We start from the raw sequence: 26457 nt of genomic DNA, 5'->3' as shown, positions 1-26457 counted from the left end.
TTGGAATCCCAGGATTTGGCTTTACAGTTTCTATTTGTCAACAATCCCAAAGGTCCTTAACATGTAGTCATTTGTAATTTTAAGATATCAATTTTTTAAAATTAGTTTATTACATAAGCAATACATGAGTATATGGTATTGTCAGATGCTCATTCAATAGAGAAATATACAGAAGAAAACCTGTAGACATCTTCCTTTATTTGTATCAGTCAGGGTAGGCCCTGTTACACTGAAGTAACAAACACTCCCACAAATCTCAGCGGCTTATGGTAACAAATGTTTATTACATATTTTTCACAAGCCAGCTATAGCCCTGCCTCTTGCCTTTTTCACTGCAGAACCCAAGCTGATGGGGAAACCTAACCTCTATCTGGAATATTGTCAGTTTCATGGGAGAAAGAACAAGACAAGGCAAATGATGTTCTGATTTCTAAAACTGCACGGAAGTGACCAACATCACTTTTTTTTTGGCAAAAGCAAGTCGTATGACCGTTCCTGAGGCCAACAGCATGGGAATATATCCTCATGCAGAGAGAAACACAGCAAGGAAGAAACTGGAAAGTTTGGTGAACAAGAATTCATCTCCACTACCTCCTCCTCGACGACTTCTCTCCCAAGGTAACTGCTCTCAACAATTCAGTTTCCTTTCTTGTGTATTTGCCTAAATACATATATATTCCATATATGTGTGTGTGTGTATATACATATATATATACACACACATAATATGTACATACACATAAATATGGAATATTGTACATATTGTTCTGCAACTTGCTTTGTTCACTTAATATGCTTTGAAGACCTTTCCATATCAGTACACATAAGTCTATCTCACTCTCCCTAACAACTATATGGCATTTCATGCCATAATATATTTTCAATTCTAGGTGTACTCTTGGATCTTTTCAAATTTTTTTTTGCTATATAAATAATGCCATGCTATTTATCTTATATGCACATATCTTTGTGTACATGTGTATTTCTGAATAATAGGTTTCTAAAAAGTTAAAGTAGAGCATGTACACATTATAATAAAAAAAAAAAGTCTTTATTGATTTCAGAGAGAGGAAGGGAGGGGGAGAGAGAGAGATAGAAACATCAATGATGAGAGAGTCATTGATTGGGCGCCTCCTGCACACCCCCCACCAGAGGTTGAGCCTGCAGCCTGGGCATGTGCCCTGACTGGGAATTGAACTGCGATCTCCTGGATCATAGGTCGATGCTCAATTGCTGAGCCACATCGGCCAGGCTACATTACAATTTTTAATAGATTCTGCCAAATTGTCTTGAAAAATGCACACAGCCATCAGCAATGTAAACAGTGTCTGAGTTCCCAAATCCTCAACAACTCTTAATATTATCAACCTTTTTCTTTTTTGTCTATCTGATGAGTTTTTAAAATAGTAGTTTATTGTTTTAATGTATTTAGTGCATTTTCTTATTTATTAGTGAGTTTGGGTATTGTTTGTACTTATTGGCCAATTTCACAATTAGGCTTTTGTGAATTGTCTATTTCCATTCTTCCCCCATTCTCTAGTGGTTGGTTTTTTGTGAGGTTCCCTCCCCCCCCCACATTTTAATGAGCTATTTTATATATATTTTTCAATATTAATCTTTTGTCTGTCTGACTGGTTGTGAATACAAGCATCTCTCTTTTACCATCAGGAACCTTCCAAAAAACCAGACACCAAATGCAAATGTGAACCAGCAGCCTCTTTCCTGTCAATTCATCACTACCAGCCAATTTCCAAAAACACACATAAAAAAGTCTATAAATGTAGCAAATTCCTTGGTATGTCAGATGCATGAAACATTGCTTCCTGATGACCAAACAGTGAAGATGAATTTAACAGGCATTTCTTTGCATGTGTGCAGCCACACAGCCTCTTTGAGCATAGTCAGCATCCAAGTCACATCACTTTGTTGATATTTTATGCTTTTCAAAACCTCTGCATGTAATTCTGACATTCCCATTATATTTGGAAAGTAGTGAACTCCTCCCCCTTCATACACACACTACTTTTTAAAAAATGTTACACTGAGTTTGGGGGATGTACAAATAAATTTTTCTATATAAACCTTGGCCCCAAACATGTTGTATTGGAGAGATGTGTGTGCTCTATGAAGTCTGAGTGATAAAGATAAGAGGAGGTCCACTGAGGAAAGATTGCCTGGGGAGGCTGCTGGTGCGATGGAGTTCTATTTGCTTCCAGTCTGACCATTTTGTTTTTAATTTTGTTTTTTGGGTTTTCCCCCAGCTCTATTGAAATATACTTGACATATAACATTGTGTAAGTTTAAGATACACAATGCGATGATTTGATATATGTATATATTACAAAATGATCATTATAGTAAGGTTGGTTAACATGTCCATCGTCTCACATAGTTAGAGAGAGAGAGAGAGAGAGAGAGAGAGAGTGTGTGTGTGTGTGTGTGTGTGTGTGTGTCAACCTAGAACAAGAAGGGCAGCCTGGGCTGAGGAGACACTGAAATCGGTGGTGGCTGACAACCTGGGCCGGGGATCTTCAGGCCTCGAGCTGCGCTCCAGCTGGCCAGGAGGTGTCCTCATTTCCTTAAGGGCTTCACCTCTGGAGCCCAAGACCTTGCCCTGGCCAGGGCTTCTCAAACTCTTCCTACTTGGCCACGCTCAGCAGCTGGAAGCCTTATTCCCGGCTCCGCAGAGGCAAATGTGGTGTTCTCTGCCGTCCCCAGCTTTGTCTTCAAAACCGAAGCAAAGCTGGTGTTTACATCATGTATCTGTGCTTGTTTTGATATAAAAACTGTGTTGTTAATGAAATGCCTCGCGCTCCTCTTGCCCTGTGTAAAATGCAGCGCCGCTCTGTGCTTCGTGGGGGTCGTTGCGATGGTAATTCGTTCACATTCGCCCAGTGGGTCCTTCGCTGTCTTTCCCAGTGGACTGTAAGCTCCAGGAAGGCAGCAGCCACGTCTGTCCGCTCAGTGAATTCCCAGGCTCGCAGTGCCTGTCGGAGGCTGTGGCTTTTATTTGGCCCCTTTAGCCTCCTGGTGACGAGGCTGAGGGAACGCCAGGCCTCGGCAGGGCGCGGGTCCGTGCCCCCTCCGCCAGCAGAGAGCCCGGCCGTGGCCTCACAGAGGGGTTATTGTTGGCGAGGGGTCCAGGTGACAGGCGCCGTCCATCACTGCTCGGGCCCAGCCCTATCCCGGCTCCTGGTGGCCTCCCAGTGACAGCGAGGCCCTGACGTCACTCCAGATACACACAAAGGAGAGCTATTCTGAACGCCCTTGAAGGAGGATTGCTGCGAGCTCAGTCTGCTGTACTAGGCGAGTAACACAGCTCAGGGTTTCCCTAATTCGGTTCAAGTGCAAAGACGATTTGGTAGGTATTTGATTTATCAAAGACTCCTCAAGTCATAGAAGAAATTGAAGCATGTGTTGCTGAGGTTAGGAAAAACAGGCCAATTTGGAAGAGGAGCTGATTTCTCAAACAAGTAATTATAAATTATATCCATCTGCCTCGCCTTTGGGTCTCACTCTCCCAGCTCCGTCGCCGATTTCCAGTGTCAGCCCTTATCCTTATCATATCTGATAGTCATAAGATTTATTGGTTAAAAAATGCAAATTCTATAAAACCGCATAGTGCTGTCTCCAAGTTTTATGCAAAGATATAAATTTGTCAGCATTTGACAACCAAAGAAAAAATAGTAAGAAATTTGAATTGTGGAATAATTACTACCATAATTGCTTACAGTTATTGAATATTTATTATATGTCAGATACTAAGCTGAGTTCTTTGCCTGCATGGGCTTGTTTAATCCTCACGGCAACCATGTGAGGTAGGGAGAATTATTGCTCCCATTTCATAGATGAGGAAACTGATCCTTGGAGAGCTTACGTAACTTTCCCAAGACAGTGCCCAGCAGGGAACAGAGCCAAAGCTCTGGTGCTGACTTGCATTATTCTGTGGTCCAGTCTCCTACCCCTGGCCATGAACAAGCAATGGACATTTGTATTTTAGAAAGAAGTAAACTTCCACCCTGCCAAGTCCACGTGCTGGTTAGCTTGTGTTGTTCAATTCAGGGCCTAGCAGATTTGTTTCAGTGAACAAATGCATACAGATCTGTTCTAAGTGGCTCATTTGTTGCCTCTTTTTTTTAGGTAATCAAAAATCTGTTGTTCTCTTAAGAATGTTAAGCACTGCCTCTTCCACCCAACCCCGTTACAATCTAACAAATGAAATGTTCACAAGTGAGCTTGGCTCATTTCTGAGTTTCAGCAAGACCCACATATCTGTTTGACCAGCCATCAAAGTTCTGACTAGCAGTGCTCTTTTGAACAATGTGTTGACATGCACAGTCCCTGCTCTTTCTCTGATAGTAGCAGCCCTGGAGTTTCTTTCAGTCACCTGACTTGGTTGGAGCTTTGTGGTTGTTTCATGCTATGTTTATGGAGTACGCAGGCCACTCAAGCACAGTGTGACCCTTGCCCTGCAGTCACTGGCCTTCCTGTCCCAACCTGGTCCACAACCACCCTCCACTTTGAAAAACATTTTTAGCCCAGCCAGTGTGGCTGAGTGTTGACCTATAAACCAGGAGGTCACAGTTCAATTCCCAGTCAGGGCACATGCCTGGGTTTTGGGCTCCATCCCCAGTAAGGGACATGCAGGAAGCAGCCGATCAATGACTCTCTCTCATCATTGATGTTTCTATCTCTCTCTCCCTCTCCCTTGTTCTCTCTGAAATCAATAAAAACATTTAAAAAAAGAAAAAGAAAAACATTTTCAGTTCCCTTCAGTTCCGTGCAGCAGGGATGGGTTGAGCACGTACTATGTGTCCAGTGGGGCACTACTCCAAGTTGGGGAGAGGAGACTATATATGACATAATAATAGCTGACATTCAGGAATGCCTGCTTCTAGTCAGACATCTCACTGCATGTTTCACCTCATTTCATTCTCACTGTCACCCTCTTGGTCCCATTTTTTCAGAGAAGGAAGCAGGCTCAGAGTGGAGGAGCCCCAGGCCTTGCAGCTATCAGACTGAGGATCTGTGCTGACTACAGCTCTGATATCACAGTCTGAGCTTTTAACCCCGATTCTTTCATACTATTTCACTGAGTGTCAGAAAGCCTAGAGGTCGGAGCTGGAGTAGTCCAGAAAGAGCCCATGGAGGAAGTGGAAGTTGAACTGGATTTTGCACATTGCATTGGAAAGATGAATATTGCATTGGGGAGAGGGTAGGGCAGAAAAACAAGCCGAGCAGGTTCTCTTGCTTCTGTTTTTTTCTGCAGAGCAGTGGAGAAGGCAAATTAGACCATTTTGTAGTTGGCATTACTAATTAATTTTAAATTCCACACCTGCCTTGCCATTTGAGCTTAATCTTATTATAGCAGATCTCATCACATTTCTTTTGTTTGTGTAGATTTTGCACGCAGGGGTTTTAAGTCAATCAAAGAGCATCTGCGCTGAAATGAATTATTTTTGTGTGTGTTAAAATAATCGGCCCAATTCCTCTGAACCGATAAGGAAAATGTATAATTCCTGTTTCAGAGGTAAAGTAATGCAGTATAGGAAGGAAGCTAACTACCTCTTTTATTTTTAGTCCATGGTATGATGTCCAGGAAAATGAATTTGTACTGTTTGGAGGAAGAGCTGAGATCAGCATATCTAGCCTGACCTTAGCCTTGAGACAGTGTCCTTGACAGTAATGCTTAATGCACATGATAAGCGAGCAAGGTGTTCCAACAGCAGAAAGGGGGCAGCCTGGGAATCAAACTTAAACTTAAATGTCCTACACATGACATCTGGATACACCACTGCCCTCTTTTACTCCACCTTGTACTATCTCACCATGAAACTACCTCATATAAAATATTCTTTCTGAAATTATACAGACTTTGTTTGCAAGCCATTTAATTTTCCCAAGGTCATTCAGTGTCCTTGTCTTTAAATCCTCTACCTCTTTCACAATTTCAATCTTCTTGTCTTTTTTGCAGAAGATAATTTTCCCAAAGCCATATTTTAATGCATATAAGGAGGACATTACTTTTATTTAGCATCTCTAAAAGAACTTACTCTGTTTCCCAGAAAGTTAGAAGCAGACGACTTTGTTCTCTCTAAGTGGGCAACCCAGCCTCTCCATCCCTATGCAGAAATAAGCGTCACTGGTGGAAGGCTTGTAGTGTGGGTGGGACCGAGCCTCCTTTAGCTCCCACAGATGGCCGGATTGGTCTGGGCCACCCGCAATCCACTTGTCATGGCCACAGGATTTAGTTCAAGGATGAGCCAATCAGCACAAAGGTTTGTGTTGCTGTTGACTGACTGTGGGAGAGAACCTCCCCTGTTTCATGGGGATAGGGCGGCGTGTAGGCCGATTGCAGTCTGTCTTCCTGCAATCATCAGGAAGCTAGCCCTAGGAGGCAGCTGACATCGGGTACTAAAGAGAAGCCAGGTGGAAAGAAATGGAGTCTTCACGTCATTTTAGCAATCCATGCAGCCCATTGCCCCTCTGGGCTCCCAGTTAGTCAATCAATCCCTTCTTGATTATGAGTTTCAGTTAGTTTTTTTGTTACTTGCAGCCCAAATACACCCAACTACTGGGTGTATTTCAACGCAATACTATGCCGCCCCAAGATGCGGTTTCATCCATTCTGCCTAACAATAGCACACGGGGTCATTAAACCGCATCCATCGATGGGGTGTTAGCTAGGACAGACGAGGCTGTTACGCAGAGAAACGTGCTTTTCGCTCTCACAGCAGTCTGAAGCAAGTGCTCCTGGTCAGCACTTGGCTCTTCCACATGGTTCAGTTGGTTTTCCAGGAAGCCAGGCTCCTTCCCCCTTTGGGCCCCCTCCCCCCAGGGCTTGTCACCCTCCTCATCAAGCTGACAGAAGGGGAAAGAAGATGGAAGAGGCGCCCCTGCTTCTTAAAAGCCTTGGCTCAGAAACAGTACCAACCATTTCTACCTTCCCTTGGCTAAAACTCAGTCACATGGCCACATCTAACTACAAAGGAGCCCAGGAAGAATAAGTGGGGTTTTGGTAACTAAATGGGCACTTTAGGAGATTATTAAATGACATGAGAAAACGTGAACAGAGCCATGTGCATAGTATCAGCCCAAGTTCCCTAAAGCCTATCTCTAGGGGTGCATGAGCTACGTCTCTTGCAGGCTCAGCCCTATGGCAAACCTTCACATTTGCTCTTTTCCGTCAAGTTCTGCTTCTGGTACATTCTTGATGACCCATTTAAAAACATCCACTGGTGAACAAAGCAGGTTTTACTGGAGACCTGGTACAGAGACAGAAATGGAATAAAATTCCTCCATGAACTTCTGCTCTTTCCTCCAAAAATCTCCTCCCATGTCTCTCACCTGTTACTCTTCTTTGGCTATATGCTCCCGCCCCCCCCCCCCCCCATCACCAATCCTAAAAGTCTCCTCCTTGCCTGAGCAACTTGGCTCTTGCCCTTGGTAATATGCCCACTCAGCTAAACACACACCTGGTAGGAAATCAAACACCAGCAAAATATTTTTTTTTCTTCCAACATACTTCTCAGGAAACTTAGGAAATAATTCACTTAATAAGAAAGGTCTCTTCTTTAGGTAGAGCTGGGTGGAGTCACTAAAACAAGAAAATACATTTTTTACCATAAAAATTCATTTACGTAGAAAAAAAGACTGGAAGGCTATTCCCAAAATGTCAGTGTTTAGGTAACCAAATTACAAGTGGGATTTTTTTTCTCTTGTATATTTCTGTACTTTAATTTTTGTTTCCGTGTTTAGTTTTTTATAGTACATGATGTATTTCTTTAATAACCTGGAAAAAAACCATAGTAAAGAAATTTATTTGTTTGCTCAATTTTACTGAACATTAGGGAAAAGTAAATCAAGCGGCAATGAGTACCACTTCACACCCATTAGGATGGCTATTACAAAAACAAAAACAGGAGAAAGTAACAAGTGTTGGCAAGGATAGAGAGAAATTAAAACCCTTGTTTGTGGGGGCGGGAATGTAAAATGATGCTGCCACTGGGGAAACAGTATGATGTTACCTCAAAAAATTAAACATAGTATTATCATATGATCCAGCAATTAGCCTCTGGGCTTATAACCAAAAAAAAAAAAAAAAAATTGAAAGCAGGGTCTCAAAGAGCTATTTGTACACACCCATGCTCATAGCAGCACTGTTCACAATAACCAAGAGGTGAGAGCTATCCAAGTGTCAGCGAACAGATGAATGCATAAACAAGATGTGGCATATGCTTATGATGGAATTTTACTCAGCCTTAAAAGGGAAGAAATTCTGACACATGCACATCGATGAACCTTAAGGATATTATGTTAAGTGAAATAAGCCAGTCACAAAAAGACACAGATTGTATGATTCCACTCACATGAGGTACTTAGAGTGGTCAAATTCATAGCAACAGAAAGTAGAATGGTGGTTGCTGGGGGCCGGGGAAGGGGGAAATCGAGGGTTAATGTTTAATGGGTACAGAGTTTGGACTGGGAAAGGTGAGAACATTCTGGAGATGAGTGGTGAATGATGATGATAGTTGTACAAGGTAAATGTACTTAATACCACTGAAGTATACTATTAAAAATGGTTAAAATGGTAAATTTTGTTATGTATATTTTACCATAATTTTCTTAAAAGAAATTTATCTTTCCATAGGCAATTTTACAAGAATTTTTGACTTGAATAGCTGTGATCTCTTCTGAATTCCAAATATTTCCCTAGTTTGGGCTTTTCATCTACACAGTATTTTTTTGTAAAATTTATACATGACATAAGGAAAACTATTTATTATATCCATATTACACAGAGTCAGGGATTAATAATAAGGCTACTCTTCTCCAAAGATTTGCTGTCTAATAAGTGAGAAAGGAAGTTAAGCAATTAACTGCAGTCCACGGGGAAATGAAATAGCGGGCTGAGTGTAGCGATACAGGAGTGAATTCTGCCTGGGCCATTAGGGAGACTTCCCAGGAAAGTGGTGTTGAAACCAGACCTTGATGAACATGTAGGAGTTTGCTAATGGAGAAGGGGTGAATGTGGGGTAGACACATAGAAAGTGGGGTAAAGACAGATGGAGGAGAGCACAGGGGTGTGAGGAAACCAGCTGACCCGCCTGTGCCATCCCCTCAGGCGGCTGCCAGTCACAGGGCTTCATGGGACTCAGCATGCCTGGCTGAAGCCCAGCAGGGCGGCAAGCTTGGGCCTGGATGTGGCAGTGTTGTCTTTACTGGGGAGTTGACCCGGGAAGTGGGCTAACCTCAGAAAGCAAAGTCAAAGCCAACCTTGCGTCAGGGTCAGAGTTGAGACCTTGGCTGGCTCAGTGGTGTGGTTCTAGAGAAACACAGAACATGTCAGAGCCTCCTGTGCAAACAGGGAGATGGCTCCCTGCATGTTGGTGCCTGATTGTGGACAGCTGTTGGTTTTGTAGCCTAACACCGAGAGGAATAGAGCTTTTTTCATTAAATCCCAAAGCTACGTAATGTTTTTGTGGGCATCTGGGACTTAGCCAATCTGCAGCACACGTCTTCCCCCAATACCCACATGCATGGATTTATGGCGGGATGATGCATGCAGATGGTACACAGCTGTAAAGCGACTGCTTTGGCCTGGGTGGAGGGGAGAACAGAGTGTGCCTATGAACTGGAAACCCGTGGGTGCTGTGTCAGTCATTCTGAGTCGTGGGATGTGAGGAGATCAGCTTGCGAAAAGGAGGCAGAGCACATGTAGAATTCTATGTCTTGAATCTGGAAGATCGTCGAAGTCAACTCATTCACGTAGTCGATCGCTTTTGTCATTGCGGCTATTTCTTCTGCTCTTTGAAGCCTCTGCCTTATGCTGGTCCCCTGCCTCCTTTTGGGCACTTCTATTCCAGGCAACCACAAAGATGGTCCTCACAGCTCCTCTCCACATCTCCAGGCTCCCCAAAGAGGATCCTTGACCCTGCTCCCGAGGCCACAACTGTGTCTAGTATCTGTGAGCATCCACAACCATCTCTCCTCTGGCCATGGCTGGGGCACAAAGTGCAGGGGACAAACTATGTGGAGTATCCCACAAACCTGCCCCTTCTTGTTTGTCAAGTTCCCAGGACTCAGCCACCTCCTGGGAGTCAGGTCCTGACACTCTCTTACCCACAAAACAGAAAAACCTCTACCCTCTTCCCTTCTTGGAAGGCTCCTGAATTCTGCCAGGTGGGCCTGACTCACACAGAGCTGGAAATTCCCTGCCTGGGGGAGGACACCCAGGTCTGGAAACACAAAGCCCTGGCTGTCTTTCCTGGAAGGGAAAGGGAAATATTATCTTTCCATTGTTTTGGCTGATAGGTCAGAGTAGAAAAAAAGATAAGCTAAAATATATTTCTCAATATCTTACCTCATTGCACTTTGATGGTCTCACTCACCTGAATACCTGGGCTCACTCACCTGCTATGGTGATGGAGCCACTCTTACCACCTGTTAGTCTGTTCATAGGTCTTTCTAGGCTCCCCAGGATGTAACTCTTGGACACTTTTGGGTGGGCCACTAATTGCTCCTTAATTTCCTTTCATGTATATTCAACGCTGCTCCTAGGTGGCACCCCCCACCTCATCCCACTCTGTCCTGCCCACTCCTAATTATTGTCCTGTACCCCAGGCCCAAAGCCCCAACGAATCTGGTCTGATTTTCGTGCAAAGTCACACTGAGGCAGCAGGACCCGACCCTGGCAAAGCAGTGATTGAGGGTTAGGAATCTGAGGTGTGAACCCTCTTTACTGTCAGATGAGTCTTTATTGTTCCAGTTTTATTGAGATATAATTGACAAACTTACACTGTACGTTTCAGATGTATGGCATAACAACTCCATATGGTTCTAAAACTACTTTTGAACTAGGAATCCTGGCATGTCCAACCCAGAGGAGTACTGTCATTTGTATTAAGCCAGCTGTCCCCGAGCCCCAGTCAAGAAACCCTGGGATGGAATGGGCTGAACTGAATTCAGCGGACAAGGCCCTTCTTTTCTGGGCCTTGGAATGACTAAGTAGCTCCATGGAGGCACTTTTTTGGTTCATGGAAGGAAGGACTTAGTTGGTTGGCTTTTTCCAGAGTATTCTTTAGGTAATCTGCCAACCTGGCAGATTTTGTGTATTTGATTTTCCACCTTGACCGGGTCCCTGGTGAAGCCGAAGCCAGCCTTCCCTCTGCTGGCCCAGCTCAGGGCCTTCACAAGTCTTTGCGCTGGAGGAGCTGCTCACATTGAGACCTCTCCTGGGCTCCCTTTTCCAGCTTCTCCTCATTCCCTGCGGCTGAGCTCCACTCAGTCTCCTATCTGGTGTGTGGGATGCACGTCAACAGCGTCAGGGCCTCCTGTGTGAGCCCTGGCTTCCTCGCCCACCTTTCCCGGCCTGGAAGCTGTCCTCTAACCTCCTCCTCGGCGCAGCCCTCAGAGCTGGAGGGCGCGCTGTGGCGCCTGCTGCAGCCCATGTGCAGAAGCAGATTCAGCCTCCGGTCATCCGATTGCATCGCTCTCATTCCCACGCTGGCCCGATATTTTAGGAGCGTGAATCAGAGTGTCTGGCGTGGCTCCCTCTGCAGTGGCGAGCTGGCTGCAGGCAGAGTGAAGCCGGGAGGGGGGAGAGCTCACTTCTCAGGGAGCAAATGTGTGTTAGTAACAAGTCTGCCTGGCAACAGCACCAGGAAAGAGATACCAGGCCCCGGCATCACAGCCAGAATCTTCACGCTGGTGGCTGCATCACGCTGCACAATTTTCCTGCCTGGTCGCTGACTACACTCTTTTAAAAAAGAGAGAAAGAAGGAAAAGAAGTGTTCGGTACGTGCATTCTCTGAACGATATCCCCTAACCTGCCACCAAACAGAGGACTGCTGAACTGAAGTGTCACCAAGCTGTGGCTATCCGTGGCTATGTTATGATCGAATAATAAGAAATGAGTTCTGCAGTGGAGTGAGAGGCACAGAAACAAAGCTGCAAGGGGCAGAGCTTATTACCCTCTGGCTAAGTGTAGGACTCCGCGTGGGGAGTAGGCCCCACATTAGGGAGCCAGGGAGATAGCACTTTATTTTTTCCCCTAGTCTGTTAGGCATGTGCTGCTAAACACAGAGTTTCCTATTTCTCAAGGAATCTATTCAGAATGAGGGTGAAAAGTGAAACAGGCCGGATTCAGGCACCTGGACACTTGGGGCTATGGTCAAAGTAGTGGTTGTTTCTACGTTACTCTGATCACAATGCCCAGGGTAGCGACAGGCAGGGTGGAAGCTTAACACAGCTGTGCTGAACTGAACCTGGTCCGGCTCTTTTGCTCACTGAGTGCCCTTGAGTGCAGTTTTTTTTACCCCTTCAGGCAGCCTTTTTACCATCTGGAGAATGAACCAATGATCTCTTAGAGGTCGCCCCAGGTCTGACATTCTAGGATTCCAAGGTCAAAACCAGTTTTACAATCCTAAGAAAGCGGGGAATTAAAAGTATGCCCATAAATGTTTATACCTCAAATGCCTGATCTTCGGGCTCCGCTTTATTACCACAGTGTGTGCATGTGAGACTTCAGGCTTAAATGTCCCCGTGAATGCATCTTTTAGTGGTATCTGGGATACATTTACATTTTTAGCATTGGTGTAATTCTATTTGGTTTTATGCCACGGGAAGTTCAAGCCCAATTCAATTAAGGGATTTTATAAAATGCATTTTGAAAGAGGAAAGAATGCACTGCATATGTTATACCATTGTTCTCCGCGTTGTTATCCCATCCAGCACGTCGAGGGTGGCTCACGCTTCAGTCCAAGAATCTGTTAGCAATCCACAAGTTGCATTTTTACTATCTTATTTGGCAGCGTGGAGTTTCAGTTCTGAAATGGACCTGCGAGGTAGGCAGGCACTCCTACGAAACAAAGGCAGGGAGCCTTTCGGTACATTTTTGCATACTTCTCAGCTCCTAATGTAGCTCTCAGGTTGTGGGCTGGAGCACTGAACAGCAAAAGCCCTGGTTGCTAAACCCGGGGATGAGGAGAGTGTCGGGAGCACAGCGCAGGATCGTGTCCAATCTGCAAGTGCTTCCCCTTCCACCAAAAAGCCACAGCAGGCTTTCAATTCCCGTGTGTCGGAGACGGGTGGAGGCCACCGTGCAGGGCTGTGCAGGGGCGGGACTCTGCCCAGGCCACAGCTGCCGGCGACTCCTCCGTAAGGTGCGCACTGGAGAGAAGCCACCCTCCGTGGAAGCAGAGTAGGCGGCCACTGGGACTCCACCCGGGAACTCTGGGCCAGCTCAGATGGACACCGAGGGGTCGCCGCCACTGGATAAACATCTCTGGCCCGAGTAAGCAGACACGGCAGCAGGACAGACCCTCAAAGCAAACGGGACAAGAAGCAGAACCCCTGAGATGAGCCAAGTGAGGTATGAGATGGGAGGGGCGATCGCAGGGATGGCTACCCGGGTCCTGCTGGGGCTGTGTAATTGCGGGGAGACACCAAATCTTAACCAGTCAGGAGCCTAAACTGTCCTGGCCAAGGCAGGTCTCAAGGCCAAGCCTGCAGAAGGCGGAGGGGCCGTTAAATACTGGTGGGTGGAAAGAGTCAAAGCTGGGAGAATCGAGGGCCGGGGAGGGTGAAGGCTGCAGATTTGGAACAAAGATAGTGAGTCTTAAATTTCTGGAGTTCTTTTCTATGATGCTTGACCTCATGTAATGAGGGCGACCATTTAAAGGAACTACATACAGGTTTGGACAAAGACAATGGAATAAGAGGATCCACATGGGGTCAGGACAGAATTATTTCCTTTGGAAAATGTCCTTGGATATAAGAAGTTAACTCCAGAACCACGACCTGTATGTATCAGTTCCCGTTGTACTTTTGGCCACAAGAAACAAGACTCAGCAGAAAGGAGTTTGGACTGTAAGGAATATTTATTATCTCACATCACAAGGAGTTAGGTGAGATAGGGCAGTGCCAGGGTCTTCCAATCAGGGGCGGCATACCTACAGCAAGGACCCAATTCTTTCCGTTTTCCCCCTCTCTCATCCGCAGACTGGTCCCCTTAAAATGGCCCTCCCCAGGGCTTCTGCAGTTCTAGGGATCCTTACAGGCAATAATATTCAAGACAGGAAAAAAGAAAGCCCCTCCCTGGTGTAACTTCTTAAGAGCAAGGAATCCCTTCCCAGAAGTGCCCCTTACAACTCTCCCTCACTTCTTTTCAGCTACAGTTGCGTCCCCCCCGCCACGCAGTCGCCCAGAGCAGTGTTTTGGCAAGGAAACCCTAGACGCACAGGCTGGCCGCGCCTGGCCAAGGTTCACTCTGTGGGGCCTTTCCCTGTAGCACAGGGTCATCCAGGCAGGGCGAACAGACCTGGGATTCAGTTTGTGAAAGAGAAGGACTGGGGATCCAGACTGCACCGGAATTCATTGCTCTGGCTAAAGGCGATGGGATTGAGGAGTGGGGTCCCCCAGCCAGGCCTGCTGAGCCCCTGCATGGCCTGTCTGTGGAGAGCCCAGGCTCGGCTGTAAGAGGTTAGGTGACACGTCAGGGCTTCTCAGATAGGCAAAGACAGCTCATACCTCACCCCCCTGACTCGGCCCTTGTTACCACACCGCTGCTCTGGTCTGGTGACACTTTAAACCGTCTTAGTTAAGGCTCAAATGCAAGGCAACTATATTTTTTTCAAATGTATTGGGATATAATTGACATATAACATTGGTTAACATTGAGGTGTACAATGCAATGATTTGGTACATATATATGCTGCAAAGTGATGCCCATAATAGCTGAGTTAACATATCACCTCAAATTATCTGTGTGTGTGTGTGTTTGTGTGTGTGTTGAGAACATTTAATTTCCTCTTAGCAAATTTCCTCTTAGCAAATTTCAAGTATCTAATACAGTATGGTTAACTCTAGTCACCATGCTGTACAAGAGATCCCCAGAACTTACTCATCTTATGATTAAGAGTTTGTATCTATTGACCAACATATTCCCATTTTCCCACCCTCAACTCCTTGGCAACCATCATATTACTCTGTTTCTATGAGTTTGGCTTGTTTTAGATTCCACATATAAGTGAATTCATACAGTTCTTGTTTTTGTCTGACTTATTTCATTTAGCATAGTGCCCTCAAGTTTCATCCACATTGTTACAAAGGGCAGATTTCCTTCTTTTTTAAGGCCGTTTGTGTGTGTGTGTAATATTTTATTTATCCATTCATCCACTGATGCACATGTAGGTTGTTTCCATATCTTGGCTATTGTAAATAATGCTATCATGAACATGGAAGTGTAGACATCTTTTTGAGATAGTAAATTCATTTCCTTCAGATACATACATGGAAATGGGATTGCTGGATCACATGGCTGTTCTATTTTTAAGTTTCTGAGAAACCACCATACTGTTTTCCATAATGTCTGTACCAATTTACACTCCTACCAGCAGTGCGCAAGGGTTCCCTTATCTCCACATCCTTGCCAAAACTTGTTACCTCTTATCTTTCTGATAATAGCCATTCTAACTGGTGTGATGAGATATCTCATTGTGGTTTTGATTTACATTTCCCTGATGATTAGTTATGTTAAGCATCTTTTCATATACCTGTTGGCCATTAATATGCCTTCTTTGGAAAAATATTCAGTTCCTCTGCCAATTTCTTAATCAAATTATTTGTGGTTTTGCTATTGAGTGATACGAGTTCCTTATATATTTTGGGTATTAACCTCTTATGTGATATATAGTTTGTAAATATTTTCTCCCATTTCATAGTTGCTGCTTCACTTTGTTGATTGTTTCCTTTGCTGTTCAAAAGCTTTTTAGTTTGATGGAGTCCCACTTATTTATTTTTGGTTTTTTGCTTGTGCTTTTGGTGTCATATCCAAAATATAATTGCCAAGACCAATGTCCAGGAGTTTTTCCTTATGTTTTCTTCTAGAAGTTTTTTGGTTCAGGTCTTACATTTAAGCCTTTAATATTTTGGGTTACTTTTTACAAGTGGTGGAAGATAGGGATCCAATTTTATTCTGTTGCATGTAAATATCCAGATTTCCCAGCACCACTTATTGAAAAGATTACCTTTTCCCCCACTGAGTATTCTTGTCTCCTTTGTCAAATATTAGTTGGCTGTATATGCATGGGTTAATTTCAGGGCTCCTGATTCTGTTTCATTGGTCTGTTTGTTTTTATGCCAGTACCATACAGTTTTAATTACTATAGCTTTATAATATTACAAAGTTTAAAGTCATGAAGTATGATGCCTTCAGCTTTGTTCTTCTTAAAATTGCTTTGGCGCCCAGCCGGGCGTGGCTCAGCGGTTGAGAGTCGACCTAGGATCCAGGCGATCGGGGTTCGATTCCCGGTCAGGGCACATGCCCGGGTTGTGGGCTCGATCCCCAGTCAGGGGCATGCAGGAGGCAGCTGATCAATGACTCTCATCATTGATGTTTCTATCTCTTTCTCTCCCTCTCCTTTCCTCTCTCTGAAATCAATAAAGATATATTTTTAAAAAAGAAAAAAAGATTACTTTGGCTATTCAGGGTCTTTTATGGTTTCATAAACATTTTAGGATTTTTTTTTCCATTTCTGTGAAAAAATGCCATTGGGATTTTGAAGGAATTGCATTGATTGTATAGGTGACTTTGGGTAATGTAGGCGTTTTAACAATATTAATTCTTCCACAATTACAGGATATCTTTTCATTTATTTGTATCTTCTTCAATTTCTTTCATCAATGTCTTATAGTTTTTAGTGTACAGAACTTTCACCTCCTTGTGGTTCCTAAGTATTTTATTGTTTTTGATTGCTATTGTGAATGAGATTGTTTTCTTTATTTCTGTTTCATATATTTTATTGTTAATGTATAGAAATGCAACTGATTTTTGTATGTTAATTTTGTATCCTGCAACCCTACTAAATTCATTGATCAGTTCTAACAGTGGTGTAGTCTTTAAGGTTTTCTATATATCTGATCATGTCATCTGCAAACAGAGATGATTTTAATTTGTTCTCTCCAATTTGAATGCCCTTTCATTTCTTTTTCTTGTTGGATCGCGCTGGCTAAGACTTCCAGTACTATGTTGAATAGGAGTGGTAAGTGCTGTCACCCCCGCCTTGCTCCTGATTTTAAAAGAAAAGCTTTCAGTTTCTCACAGTTGAGTATGATGTTAGCTGTGGGTTTTTCATACATGGCCTTTATTATGCTGAGGGTTGTTACTTTTATACCTAATTTGCTGAGAGCTTTCATTATGAAAGGGGGTTGAATTTTGTCAAATGCTTTTTCTGAGTCTACTGAGAGGACCATATGATTTTTATTCTTCATTCTATTTTTTTAAATTTTATTTTTGTTTAAAATATTACAAATGTCCCTTTTTCTCCCCAATGACCCGTTCCTCCCCAGTCCCTCTCCCCATCATTGTCCGTTTCCTTGGATTGTGCATATATATTCTTCATTCTATTAATGTGGTATATAACATTTGTTGGTTTGCTTATGTTAAACCATCCTTTTATTGCAGGCATAAATCCCACTTGATCATGGTGTATGGTTCTTTTAATGTGCTGTTGAATTCAGTTTGCTAGAATTTTGTTGAGAATTTTTACATCTATATTCATCAAGGATATTGGCCTACAGTTTTCTTTTCTTATAGTGTCCTTATCTGGTTTTGGTATCAGGGTAATGGTAGCCTCATAAAATGAGTTTGGGAGTGTTCATTAATATTTGGAAGAGTATGAGATGGGTTGGTATTCATTCTTCTTTAAATGTTTGGTAGAATTCACCAGTGAAACCACCTGGTCCTGGCCATTTCTTTGTTGGGAGCTTTTGATTACTGCTTCAATTTCTTAGTTATTATTGGTCTGTTTACATTTTCTATCTCTTCATGAGTCAATCTTGGTAGGTTGTATATTTCTAGGAATTTATCCATTTCTTCTAGGTTATTCAGTTTGTTGGTATATAATTGTTCCTAGGGGTATCAGTTGTGACGTCTCCTCTCTTATTTATAATTTTGTTTCAGTCGTCTTTTTTTGTTGTTGTTTAGTCTAGCTAAAGTTTTGTCAACTTTGTTCATCTTTTCCAAGAACCAACTCTTAGTTTCATTGACTTTTTCTGTTATGTTTCTATTCTCTGTTTTGTTTATGTCTGCTCTAATCTTTAGTATTTTCTTCCTTTTGCTAACTTTGGGATTAGTTTGTTCTTTTTTCTAACTCCTTGAAATGTAAAGTTATGTTGTTTACTTGAGCTCTTTCTTTTTTTTAATGTAGGCAATTATTGCTATAACCTTCCCTCTTAGAACTGCTTTTGCTGCATGCTATAAGTTTTGTGTTTTCATTTTCATTTGTCTCAAGATGCTTTCTGATTTCTCTTTAGATTTCTTTATTGACTTATTGGTTGTTCAGGAATGTGTTGTTTAATTTCCATGTGTTCGTAAATTTTTCATTTTTCCTCCCGTTATTGATTTTTAGTTTCATACCATTATGACTGGAAAAGATACTAGATATAATTTCAATTTTCTTAAATTTGTTAAGGCTTGCTTGGTGGTCCAACATATGATCTATCCTGGAGAATGTTCCATGTGCACTTCAGAAGGATATGTATTCTGGTGAGTCAATCCTGGCAGGTTGTATGTTTCTAGGAATTTATCCATTTTCTCTAGGTTATCCAGTTATTGGTGTATAATTGTTCTAATATGTCTTTTAGTGTCATTTGGTCTGTTATGTTATTCAGGTCAGGGCAAACTTATTTTGCTATGAAACTGAGATATATCCAACGTGGAGATAATGAGATGTTGTCATTTGGTAGAAACAGCAAGGGGTTCAGAATCACATAGACTTGGTTTTATTTTTGAATCCATTTTCTGGTTGAAAGGCAAGGGACAGTTACTTCATTTCTCTGGACCCATCTTAATCACCACAACTCCTTTGCCTTGTGAGTTCATTTTTAGGAGGCAGGGTTGTAAGGGATGCCATGACAACGAATGAAGCTTTCTGTAAGTCTACAAAAAACCCACAGAAAACAGTGCTGACCTAGGGGCTGTGGACGAGGTGGCAGGGAAACATATGGCCCCATTTTTCTCTCCTCGCACCCTCTGATCTCTGTTACTATCCCCCCACCTTGGCCAAACCCAACAAGAAGCCAAAGGGACAAAGAAGGGTGGAGAGTGAATGGTGTGGGAACAGTATTATAAAGGAGCCAGGACAGTTGTATGTGCCTGGTATATACTACTAGGTGTATGGATGGAAATGGATATTATTTTTATTTTCAGAATTCTGAAGTTTTGGAAAAAGGAAAAGTTAAATTTCCCATATATAAGAAACAAGTGTGGCACCCGAGACCGTGTGGTGGGGACTGTGGCTCCTGGCCTTCCCGTTCCTCTCACCTAGAGATCAGGCATGCTAAAGAAAAACGACAGTCTACTGAAATTCAGCTTTTTCAGGAAACCTGCGAGAAGTGTTTACGATGGTTTTGTGATCTTCCCACCCATGTGAATGCATTATGCCCGCCCCCCCCCAAACTGTCTTCATGCACCAAATGAGGTCTTCACTCTGACTAAACTGACCTGTCAGTGTAGCCAACACTCGATTAAAAGGTCTGACAGAAGCTGTGGTAATGACACCATGGAAGGCCATTTGTCTTCTGCGGTGATGACAGCACCCGTCATGCATGCATCTTGAGCAGTTTTCCTGAAGTGATGGTGACTCCAGCTGACCATTCGATACAGCGCTCTGTTCCCTGTACTCCTCAGTGACCAGCGAGTGATGACAGGGCGCTGCTCCATTCTGGACCCAGGAGCCAAACATCTGCCGTCCATGCAAGCTCTCCAGCTCGGAGATGAGTCAGTGTGCAGTAAGAATAAATGAATTATAAAGCTTTTTGCCCTACTCACCCTCTTACTGCAGAGCCATTAACTCAAGGCCCCTATCCGTGGATTCAGGCAAAACGGATCAGCACATCTAACCAGATATCCCAACCTCATGGGGTGGAGCACATTCCCCAACCCCGCACGAAAACCAGCCTAGCTTCTAAAGCACATCAGTTGTTCTCACTGCAGTTTACCTTGAGACAGCAACTGACACGGCCTCCTGTTCTGATTATTTAAGACGATGGCTGTTGGGGCCTGGTTGTTTATTCCACAAATTACACTTTTCCGGTGGCTTGACTCACCACAGGTATGCCAGCTACTGACCAGTTCTGTTCCAAGGGAGCTAATGTTTAAGTCCCTTCCCTGCCAACCCCTTACTCAACTGCTGAGTGAGCCAAAGAGAAAGTATTTTTAATTGGATTCCTGTTTTGGTGAGATTTTATGTGTTGCCCTTAAAATAAACACTAAAGGACGTCCTCTCCTCCTGCTCTCAACATGTAGCAAAAGGAAGGAAAGGAAAGCACGTGGCAGGAGTGAGGAGGGGAGACAGAGACAGGGGTGTTCTCTTAAAAAGAAGAAATGTAGCCCTGGCTGAGTGCCTCAGTTGGTTGGAGCATTGTCCTGTACACCGAAGAATTTCGGGTTCGATATCCGGTAAGGGCATGTGCCTAGGTTGCAGGTTTGATCCCGGGTCAAGGGGGTGTGCAGGAGGCAACCAATTGATGTTTTCCTCTCACATTGCTGTTTCTCGCTCATTCATTCTCTCCCCCCTTCCCTCCCCCCCTCCCCTTCCTCCTCTAAATATACCCTTGGGTGAGGATTTTTTAAAAAATGTCTCAGCAACTACAAGTTAATTTAGAAATTTATAGATAATTCCAAAAGAGGAAGATTTAGCACAAATTATGTTTCTTCTATAAGCAGCAGTTGCTTTATGTAATGAATATGTGGAAGGGCTTTTTGTCATCCTGTGCCTGGAGTTATTTGCTTCAATTATCTTACTGGATTTCCATTCCACCTCCTCCTCCTTCCCTTGAAAGAGAGAACATTGTTTATGAAAAAGGAGATCCAGTTCCCTTCTAAAGTATCAGGTGCCTATAATGTCACTGACAAAGTGTCTATAAGCAGCCTCCTCTGCAGAAGTGGTGTATGATCCTCGCTCAGATTAGATTATTAGGTCTTATTCAAAGGGGTGCAAGCTCGAGTGTCACACCCTAGAGCAGTGCTTCTCGGCCTAGTTTGCACATGAGAATCACCTGGGGGACTGTGTGTGCATATACATCCCCATGCACACTGATTTCCTGGGCCTCGCCCTAGAAAATCTGATTCAATTGGCCTGAGGTAGGGCCAGGCATCGGGAGGTTTTGAAAGCTCCCTATTGATTCTAGTGTGTACCTAGGTTGAGAATCGCTGGCTTAGAACTTTGAAAAGAAGTCTGCCCCCGGCTGACGTGGCTCAGCGGTTGAGCATCGATCTAGGATCCAGGAGATCACAGTTTGATTCTCGGTCAGGGCACATGCCCGGGCTGCGGGCTCGATCCCCAGTGCAGGGCGTGCCGATCAGTGACTTTCTCTCATCATTGATGTTTCTATCTCTCTCTCCCTCTCCCTTCCTCTCACTGAAATCAATAAAAAGATATTTAAAAGAAAAAGGAAGGAAGTCCTCCCATGCCTGGATTTGTTGCCCTGTCAACTAGGTACATTTCTTCTAAAATTCAAAGGATATCCTTTAGCTGGTTGCCTATCTGCAGCTGATGACGCCAATAACAAAAGAGAAAGGAGCCCTAGCCGGTTTTGCTCAGTGATTAGCACGTCGGCCTGCAGACTGAAAGGTTCTGGGTTCAGTTCTGGCCAAGGGCACCTACCCCAGTTGCAGACTCGATCCCTGGCTCCAGTTGGGGCATGTGCAGGAGGGAGGCAACCAAATGGTATGTCTCTCTCACATCGATGTTTCTGTCTCTCTCTGAAAAGCAATGGGGAAAAAATATCCTTAGGTGAGGATTTAAGGGGAAAGAGAGAGAGAGAGAGGGAGAAAGGCAATGTAACACCTGAAGCCTACAACAGCCAAAGTTCTGAAAAGTCAAAAGTTCGAACACTGGGTAAACTATGATGATCCTTCCTTCGCTCCTTCCCCTCCCCCCATCATGCGCATGCATGCTTGCCTGCGCATGTTTGTGCACACACACTCACACAGTGACACACGTTAGCTCTGTACACAAATTCCAGCTTTGGCCCACTTGGCACAAAACACTGAAGCAGCTGGGGTCTGTCAAAATGGTCTTCCTGCCTTTATGGGCTGCAGGTGGCCTCAGCTTAGTTACAAGTTGTATTCCATCTTAAATGATTTGTTTGGAATTCCAACACATGTTCCCATAGAAATGGGGTGATCATGGTGATAATGTTCCTAAGTCAGCCTAGTACAGCCTCTTAATCCACGACACAGCTGAACCAAAGCACACAAAAAGTATCTAGGGCAATCACTGTGGGTTTGGAGCACTAACAGCGTGGCCCACTTTGCTGGATGCCTGTACACTGAGGTGTTCCCCGAAAGAATAACAGGAGAGGCAGGAAGAGCAACATAAAGTGTCTGTGGTACAGGGAAGGGAGAAATGGTGGATCAGATTTAAGGGTGACCAAGGAACACAGGTAATTCAATGGAGAAAGGATCCTTTTTTCAAGAAATGCATGTATCCACTTGCAAAAAAATAAATCTAGACCCAGACCTTACACCTTTTACAAAATTAATTCAAAATGGGTCATATCCTTAAATGTAAAATATTAAACTTCTAGAAGATACCATAAGGGAAAATCCAGGCAAGCTTGGGATAGCCACTTCAGAAGACTGTGGCAGTTTCTTACAAAGCTAAACACAGTATTATCACACAATCCAGCAATCATGTTCCTTGGGACCAAGCTGTGTTTCAATCAATATTACCAGACAGAGAAGGAAGCAGATCTGTGTGGCAAAGGAAAAAAAAAATCTTCAAGGTTTTAAAATAGAGTGAGGGGTAATTTTATGAGAAGGGAGACACTCTTATTTCCAGGTTAGGTCCAAATCAGTTCATTGCCATTTAACTGGAACCCTTTTACTTTTTATGCCCCCCATAGGTACCTCGTAAGTTGATCTGCACTGGGCTGTGCTCTAGGGGACTGAGAGAGACAAAGTGGTCGGTGACATTTGCAGTCAAATAAGGGAAGATAAGCACACAGACAACTAGACCTGAAGTCACAGAGGAGGGTTCTATGCAATGAGGGAGAATAGCAGCTTTCTTGAAGGGAGGTGAGGTGGTACAATATTAACTCTAAGTAGGTTGTGGTAAGTTAAAGATGCATATTCATAGTAGAGCAATCACTAAAAATAATAATAATAATGATAATAATAATAATGCAGCCCTAGCCAGTTTTGCCCAGTGATTAGAGCATCAGCCCACGGACTGAAGGGTCCCAGGTTCGATTCCAGCCAAGGACATGAACCTCGGTTGCAGGCTCCATCCCCAGCCCTGGTCAGGGATGCATGTGGGAGGCAAGTGATCAATGTGTCCCTCTCACATCGACGTTTCTCTCTCTTTGTCTCTGCCTCTGTCTCTCTCTCTCCCTTCTCCTCTCTCTGAAAAGCAATGGAAAAAATATCCTCAGGTGAGGATCAAAATAATAATAATAATCATGCAAATAATAATGAAAAGAAGGACAGCTATAAAGCCCAGAAGACTTAAACTCAATAGTAAATAAAATAAAAATTTGATTAAACAAAAAAACTGTGAAATATGTGCTAAGTTTTGCTATTTATTATTTGTATTTAGATTTCGTTAGTAATGTTTTTGCATGGAGAATTTAATCTTTTATATAACCATATTCAATAGTCTTTCTAAAGTGGCTTTTATGTTTTATGTCATATATTTAAAGACTTTCCCCAGTCCAAGATTATTTTAAATCCTACTATCTTTCGTTCCATTGGGAAATTACTGTGATGTATGGAGTGAGATAGGGATCCAATTTTATCTCTTCCCCCACAGAGCTGGAAGTGCACCAAAGGTGCTTTTTCTGTGATGCTCCTGGTCATAGTCACAGATGACAAGGGTGCTGTAATGAGCCCTGGCTAAGCTATAGGAAAAACAGGGGCATTTCCTCGTAAAGGACCACACCTGAACTGAGTCTTGAAGAATATGTAAAAATTAGCCTGACAAATAAGGAATGGAGAATTGAAATAATTCATTCCTTCTAAAGATGAGCCCATCGAAGAGGGAATGACAGGAGACAAGTCTCAAGGGATGAGCAGGGTGGCCTTGGATGCTATATTTAGAAATTTGAACTTTATTTTGAAAATGAAGAGGGACCATTGAAAAATTTTTTTAAGTGGGAGAAGGTAATATGCTTAAATTTACATCTTAGAAAGGTTATATTGGAAATGGATCAGAATGGGGTAAACCTGAAGGCAGCAGAGCCCATTTAAGTGAAAACTGGCTTTTTGTAAAGGTCACCTGCCCCACATCCCTTGGCTAATAAGTGGTTGGACTGGACCTGAGACCTAACTACCCTGCTTTTAATTATTTCTTCACAGTTTAGACAAAACCAGCAACCAACTTGCCAGGAAAGAATAAAACCTACCAATAAGTGGTTTTAAGTGTGATTCTTTTAAAGCCCAAATCCAGTATACTTGAACTCCAGTAAGCTCAGCTGAAACCTGAGTGTACAGCAATTTCTAAGCCAGTTCAACGATAGAATCTCATAGTTGGAGGGAAGCCCAGAGGTCCCTCTCCCACCCAGGACTGGAATCTCTTCCAAAGTACACCCAACAGATGGCTCAGGGCCCCTGTGTGAACACTCTCCACCTTCAAAGGGAGCTCCCAGGCCTCCTGTGCCTCTGCTGGTCAGATCTAAATATAAAATGTTCTTTCTCATGTTGAGCCAAATTCTTCCTTCCGGTTACTCTCACCCATCAGCCAGCAGTGTCTTCTCCCTGGGTCTTCTTTCCTCAAAGAAAAACCATTTGTCTTAGAGAGAGTGGGCATTAGGAAATGCTATCATAGGGCCACCATAATGATTATAATGCAGCAATTTTCAACCTTTTTCATCCCACGGCACACATAAACTAATTATTAAAATTCTGCAGCGCACCAAAAAATATTTTTTTTGCCAATGTGACCTAAGAAAAATAGGTATAATAAAAATAGGTACAATAAAATAGGTATAATAAAAACAATAACAATAATTAACTACCCATTTTGCTCCAAAGTGACTTTTTAAGAAAAATCAGGTGCCTATACTTGTATATAAGGATTTCTGGTACCAAGAATTAACCAATCAGATGCAACCTTATTATGCGACTTGACCAATAAGATGCAACTCTATTATATGACCTATATATTTATAGTTCAAGGCGGGGCATTCACACCGGGCGGCTATTGTGTTGGCTGCTGTGATTTTTTTATCTGACAATCTAAGGGAAAAGAGGCCAGTGCCCCCGACTAAATAGTCAGGTAGTGCATGTTTCAAACATTCTCGTGGCACTCTGGTTGAAAATCGCTGTTATAATGTTTAAGATGTACCAACAGTTGCACAACAATATGAATGTACTTAATGCCACTGAACTGTACCCTTAAAAAGAATTAAGATGAAAAATTTTATGCTATGTTTTGCCATAATTTTTAAAATTTTTAGTTTTTTAAAATGCCAGCAATACACTGACCAGTTAAAATAACATGACATAATGCTCTGAACTTTAAAGGCTGGTGGCTCTTCAAAATGACACTGAATTTTAATTTTGCCCCCTTCTAACTCACTCTTGCTTCCATCTCATCATGTTTTCATAGTTGACTCCCATCCCTTCTGACGTTCAGCCAGGGTCTCAATTGGTCTGAATCTTGATGGTTCATTGAATCATGTAAACTTGCTTTTTGTAAAAAAAAAAAAAAAAAAAAAAAATCTAAGTTAGGATCATTAGATCAGTTATTTCGGGACAAAATTAGGGTACTTTGAACCCAACAGTCCCATGTTGCTCTAACACAGTTCTAGGGAAGGAAAGGTGTTTCAAATATTTTCATTCCAAAATGTTAAGACCTTTTAACCTGTGCAGGTTAGATTCCCAGGCAAGGGCATGTACCTGGGTTGCAGGTTCGATCCCCAGTCCTGGTCAGGGTGCATGTGGAAGGCAAGTGATCGATGCACATCAATCTTACATCAATATTTCTCTCTTTCACTCTCTCCCTCTCCCCCCTCCCTTCTACTCTCTAAAAATCAATGGGAAAAATATCCTCTGGAGAGGATTAAAAAAACACACACAACTATATGCTTAAAATGGATGAATTTGATTGTAAGCAAGTTATACCTCCATTAAGCTTTAAAGGAAGCAATCAATGTAATCCAACTGATTAATAGACTTTTTAAAAGTATGGTTATATCAACCAGTGCCATTTCTCAGGGCTTTGAGATGGAGGACTCTTAAATTAGTTTTATTCAAACTGATCTAAGCATCTTTCTCGCTGGTTGATAACCTTGACACCCCTGCCTCCACCTCTCCACTATGTGAGTGTACACCTTTCAAAGGTTATGTTATTACTCTCATCAAGGTATCCTATGCCTTGTAATAACCACTCCAACCCCGCCACTACCCCTTTTTATTGCGTGCTTTTAAAAGACCCAGGTGAAACTCTAGAG

The 26457-nt window shown here is 43.0% G+C and overlaps 1 protein-coding gene across 5 annotated transcripts in view; it reads left to right on the top strand.

Annotated features, from left to right (window-relative positions):
* Positions 1-500: 500 nt before the first annotated feature.
* The window catches only part of SIPA1L1 (signal induced proliferation associated 1 like 1), a 379703-nt gene continuing 353746 nt past the window's right edge, over positions 501-26457 (top strand). For 3 of the 5 annotated variants that reach the window (XM_087819424.1, XM_016211887.2, XM_087819426.1), the window contains exon 1: positions 13249-13372. The gene's annotated coding sequence lies outside the window, so the exon portion shown is untranslated. Of the gene's footprint in view, positions 619-13240; positions 13373-26457 lie in introns of those variants that run through there. The other 2 variants (XM_016211888.2, XM_087819417.1) reach the window with 2 other exon arrangements.

Source organism: Miniopterus natalensis, chromosome 1, assembly GCF_054644295.1.
Source record: "Miniopterus natalensis isolate mMinNat1 chromosome 1, mMinNat1.hap1, whole genome shotgun sequence".
Classification (NCBI taxonomy): Eukaryota; Metazoa; Chordata; class Mammalia; order Chiroptera; family Miniopteridae; genus Miniopterus; species Miniopterus natalensis.
Note: the sequence above shows the minus strand (reverse complement) of the source record. Positions and strands in the feature narration are given on the sequence as shown.